Source organism: Physeter macrocephalus, chromosome 16 (assembly GCF_002837175.3).
Source record: "Physeter macrocephalus isolate SW-GA chromosome 16, ASM283717v5, whole genome shotgun sequence".
In the NCBI taxonomy this organism is placed as follows: Eukaryota; Metazoa; Chordata; class Mammalia; order Artiodactyla; family Physeteridae; genus Physeter; species Physeter macrocephalus.
Genome location: NC_041229.1, coordinates 81,469,649 through 81,475,648, shown reverse-complemented (window position 1 = coordinate 81,475,648; position 6,000 = coordinate 81,469,649). Strand labels below are relative to the sequence as shown.

At 34.8% G+C, this 6,000-nt stretch overlaps 1 pseudogene; it reads right to left on the bottom strand.

The window, feature by feature from the left end:
* The window catches only part of LOC102993453 (hypoxia-inducible factor 1-alpha inhibitor-like), a 151,023-nt pseudogene that overhangs the window by 52,360 nt on the left and 92,663 nt on the right, over positions 1-6,000 (bottom strand).

The window sequence follows — 6,000 nt, the reverse complement described above, 5'->3', positions numbered from 1 at the left end:
TATACAATGGAATATTACTCAGCCATAAAAAGAAATGAAACTGAGTTATTTGTAATGAGGTGGATGGACCTGGAGTCTGTCATACAGAGTGAAGTAAGTCAGAAGGAGAAAAACAAATACCGTATGCTAACACATATATATGGAATCTAAGAAAAAAAAATATCATGAAGATCCTAGGGGTAGGATGGGAATAAAACACAAAATTACTAGAGAATGGACTTGAGGATATGGGGAGGGGGAAGGGTAAGCTGTGACGAAGTGAGAGAGTGGCATGGACATATATACACCACCAAATGTAGGGTGGATAGCTAGTGGGAAGCAGCAGCATGGCACAGGGAGATCAGCTAGGTGGTTTGTGACCACCTAGAGGGGTGGGATAGGGAGGGTGGGAGGGAGGGAGACGCAAGAGGGAAGAGATATGGGAACATATGTATATGTATAACTGATTCACTTTGTTGTAAAGCAGAAACTAACACAGCATTGTAAAGCAATTATACTGCAATAAAGATGTTAGAAAAAAAAAAAAACACAAATGAAGGAGATATAGCAGAAGGGTCCAATGAATGCCAGCTCTTAGATTCCATGATGTAATGCCTCAAGGCTTGCAAAGTTGCTAAGTGCTCTATTTGTCAAGAATAGAAAAAAGAAATACTGGTTCTATCGGTGTCAATAAATGTGTTAAACAACATTTAGTCTGATGCTTTGAATTTTACAAATAAATACAGAGATAAGACTTCCAAATTATATATAAATAGGCATGGAATTAACCGTAAATGTGATGGTCAAATTTTACCTAACATTTAAATTCACATGCTGTCCGTTCAAAGGAGTGTAAAAGGGAAGTACCATTTTTAGTCCTTGCAACTGTTATTTGAGCATTCGTGGTTTAATTTGTTACACCCTGATTTCACTGCATAGATCATTATAGTAAATGCAGCATATCACATGTGCTTATTAACTAGATGTTATCTGTTAGAAGATGACAACCTATACATTTTGAAACTATGAAATTAAGATTCACTGAAGACAAATTAGAGTAATTAATTACATTATCATGTGTCACTCAGATAGGCAAGAATAAGACAGCAATGAAAGGAAAGATGGAATCCAGTTACAAATTTGTAATTTAGGTGAAAATCTGATACCGGCTGAGCAACATTCAGATTTCAAACATGACTCAGCATCACTTTATTTCCTTAATTGAACAGTATTATCATCAAGTTTTAGTTAGCAGGCAAAGGTAGGTTTGAGGAAAATACATTGCTGCAAGCAGTTTGGTCGTCTGTACATCTAAAATACGTTAGCTCAGGGAACATAGTCATTTCTGCCCTTCATAAACCTAGTAAAAATATCTAGTAAACTGCCAAATCTTACCTCATTTTTTCATCTTTTCTTCAGTGACTTTTCAAGATTATTTTATTTTCACCCACCAAGCATGTGCCTAGGATGCTGCAACCAACTGATCACGGTGCTTTCTCAATAGAATAATCAGTACATAAATACTTCTGAACCCTTCACCTCCCTCATACATCATTAAGGCCACTGCCAGATTGATACTAGAAAAAGCCATTTATCCCTCCTTTGATTTTATAACATCGTATGGAATGTGTAATTTGTTATCCATAGTGTAGTAATTTGAGTCTTCGTGGAGATATCTACAAAGAATTTTCTTTATTGGAATTAAACTCTCTGAAACTGAGATTTTTTTATCTTAATTATCCTTATGAAGTCTACTGCAATGTACTGAGGATATTCAAAGAATACGTAATAAGTAAACATGGCATGATACATCTGCCCTGTTGCCAAAGAATTCCAACCATGGAATTAAGGTTAGACCTATGGAACAATCAGAAGACATAAATAGTAACTTAGAGCATCAATCTGTGGTATCAAGAATACATTTTGAGAGTTCAATAAAGGAAACCCTCATAATGATATATTATTTGACCCTCGATGGATTAGTAGTATGTGGATGAAAAAAATAGGAAGATATAAGCAACAGAGAAGTCAGCACACTGTGTTTCTCCTTATTGGTGCATTAAGTTTTTACTGAGGAACAGTGAAAAGCATCATATGATAAGGGCAAGTGAGTTTACTTTATGGAGGACCTTGATATTCAAAATTATTACATCAGGAGAGAGGTATAAAAGTAACTGGCTAGTTCTCCATGACAGAGCCACTCTCAATTTCCCACTAAACTATATCTAAAGACAGTAAAAATAAAAGCAAAATCTCATAGCAAGACTACTGCTTATTCAACTCCTGTCAAAATCTAGGAAAATTTCTATAAATTACAAAAATGAAAAATTTTACTGAAAGGGCAATCAACAGTACACTAATCCTGCAAAAACTAGGCAAGCATATCTTTTGTCTTTCTCTACCTTCTTCTCCAGTGGCTCAAAAAAACAAAATGTGTATCCAGAAAAGTCACCATATCCCATCTGTCACAGTATATTACTTTTTACATTCAGATGGAGATTTCAAATACAAGAAAGGTACGGAAAGGTTTTTTTTTTTTTTTGAACATGACACCCTGGGAAGTGTGAAACCTACAAGTAAAGGAGTATATAGGGAAATATAGAAGGAGAAGAACTAAGAAGTGTTACATACTTAGGATTCTAGTCTCTTTTTCATATGCACCACCTCTTTCAAAGTTCTAGAGAACCAAACTGTGAAGCAAGAAAAAAGCAGATGTGGGATAGTACTGCACAAGAAGTTCCCAACCAACTTTACCTGTTGGAAAGAGAGTCAACCATCACCGGGATGGAAAGGTATACCAATAAAAATGTCTATACTTGGATGCCAGCCCAAATTTGATCTAGATAGATCTACCATTGTGAGACAAAAAGCCATGACCTTTTGAGACAACATCAGAAAGTCATGAAAATAGAAGATGTTGAGAACGAAATGCAATGGAATAAGATAAAAAGAGAGCTGGAATTGATAAGGAAAATAATGAGGAAATTAAAAATCAAATAACTGAATTAATATATACAGAATTAGTAAAAGCAGGATATAAAAAAAAATTGAATAAAATGCAACATCAAAATAATAAACAGAATGCCTAGATAAGAATAAAAGTCAGAATTTTTTTCAGATCCTTTTGAATAATATATGAAAAAAATGAAGCTACATAGCTCTATTTCAAAATGGAGTTTTGAAAGGCATAACTGTGAAACTCAGTCAATTTGACTTAAATAAATGTAAAGACAAGAACAAGACTAAGACACTATCAAGGAAACAAGGACTAAGAAGATATACCCATTTACCCTTCCTGAAGAGAGACTTGAGATGGCCCAGAGAGTAATCAAAATTAAGTATTTGAAAATAGAAATTTTTGAATTGAAGAGAATGGAAGTGAGCAGTAAAAATAAATATCTGAGTTGATGCTGTTTTTAATTTAAATGAAATACCAAGTTCAAATATGATAAAATTAAGATTGGAAGGGAACATTTGTAATTTAAAAAATCAATTACAATAATATGAGGATACAAACTAATGTTATATTTATAAAGATGAGATGTGGACAAAACAAAGTTTTATTACACCCCTTGCTTTCTGTAGAGAAGAAAGAAAAGAGAACATTACCCTTGTGACTTTAATGATTCGGAAACAATTTGAAATCTAAGGAAACCACTTATATAATTAAAACCATAAAATATGCTTTACAAAACACTGAAAGTATTAAAAAATATTTTAAAATATATAATGTTAAAATATATATAGTTATTAATATTTTAATACAAATGGTTTAAACTCCTCTCTTAAAAGAACAAGATTTTAATTAGGTCAAAAAATAAATAATCTTATGAGGCACAGCTAAACAATATCACACAGAAAGGTTAGAATAAAAGAATGAATAAATATGTTTTAGACAAACATAAAGTAAAGCAGCAGTTGAAATACATACATTAAATAAGTAGAATCTAAGGCAAAGTCCTTAGAATCTAAGGCAAAAAGCAAACTGAAAAATTTTTACATGGACCAAATCTATTTTTAAACATAAGTTGATAAATTCATGGACTTTCATAAGGTTAAAAAAAAGCCCATAACATTGAAATATGTACATCAAAAATAGCTTGAAATGAAAGGAGATCATAATAACTCAATATCTGAGAGAATTTAACAAAATTCTTTCATACATTACCAAAGAAAATATTTGAAAAGATAAATAAGGGCACAGATAATTTAAATGATAAAATAACAATGTCAAATTAAAGCATATATATTGAATTTTGTACCAAGATGGCATAATAGGAAGCCCCAGATCCTCCTTTCCCTAAGGAGAAACCTACTCAACAGTAATACATGGACAAATACCTTTGTGAGATATTCATAAACGAGTTCATCTAAACCAGTGGAATCCAAAAAACCAAAACAAATGAACAAACATAACCAAACAGAAAACGAGTTATAGATACAGAGAACAAACAAGTGTTTGCTAGAGGGGTTGGGGGAGGAAAGCAATAGGTGAGTAAGATTAAGAGGTACAAACTTCCAGCTGCAAAATTAATGAGTCACAGGTATGAAATGTACAGTGTGGGAATACAGTCAACAACTATATAATATCTTTGTATAGTGACATACGGTAACGAGACATTGTGGTTATCCGTTTGAAATGTATAGAAACATTGAATCACTATGTTGTGTAACAGGAACTAACATAGCATTGTAGATTAATTATACCTCGAAAACAAACAAACACAGAAAAAGAGATCAGATTTGTGGTTACCAGGGTCAGGGGGTTGGGAGGGAAGGGGAATTGGAAGAAGGCAGTCAAAAGGTACAAACTTCTAATTAATAAGATAAATAAGTATTAGGGATGTAACGTACAACACGATGAATTTATTAACACTGCTCTACGTTATACATGAAAGTTGTTACGACAGTAAATCCTAAGAGTTCTCATCACAAGAAAAAAGGTTTTTTCTATTTCTTTAATTTTATATATAAATATGAGAGGATATTCACTAAGTTTATCGTGACAATCACTTCATGATATATGTAAATCAAATCAATATGCTCTATACCTTAAACTTATACAGTGCCGTATGCCAATTATATCTCAAAAACTGAAAGAAAATACAAACTGCACACACCTGCACACACACACACACACACACACACACACACGACAGGATGTCAACAAGATGGCAGAATAGGAAGCCCCAAACCCTCTTTTACAAGGAGACATCTATTCAACAGCAATACATGAACAAATTCCCTTTGTGAGATATCCATAAACCAGTTAAGAGATTCCCACCACCTAGTTGTGTGGAAAGGCAAAACTAGCTGTATCTAAGCTGGTAGGAAAATTCATGGCAGTCACTCACCTAGTCCTCCCCTTGGCGCTCTGCGGCATAATCAGGAGAAAACTCCGAGTTCCTGGCTTCTCCCTGGGGAGGAAAAGAAAAGACTGAAATATCCATGCAACATTCAGACTTTTGGCGAAAGTACCCAAGGGTCTGATTTCTGTCTTGCCTGAATCTAAGCACTAACTGGAAAAGGTGTCAAGTTGTGAGCTGCTGAGAACAAAGGCGACAAGTTAGACTAGCACCTATTCACTCCCCATGTCCCTTCCCCCCAGCTCAGCACAGAAGGAGCAGGAAGAAATCCCCAGGTCCTGGCTTCTCCCTGAGGAGGGAGTCTTGGAACATGCAGCCAATGTTCTAGCTTTTTCCTGAGGGCTGCCCAAGAGACTGGTTTCTGTTTTGCCTATCTCAAAGCCCTAATGGAACCCAGAATATTCTAGGTGCTTGGGTGCCACAGAGAACAAAAAGAGCTGGGAGCCTCCCTGCTGTTGCTGAGGACAAGTGGTATAGCAGGCAGAGCTGACACAACTTGGAGGCCTCTCCCTGGGGGGAAAGTGAAGAGTAGAGCTCGTACCCAATGTTCCTAACTTCAAAACATATTACAAAACTATTGAAAAAATATATATATATATACATATACGGCCCCGACATAAAAACAGATCTATAGATCATGGCACAGAATAGAGAG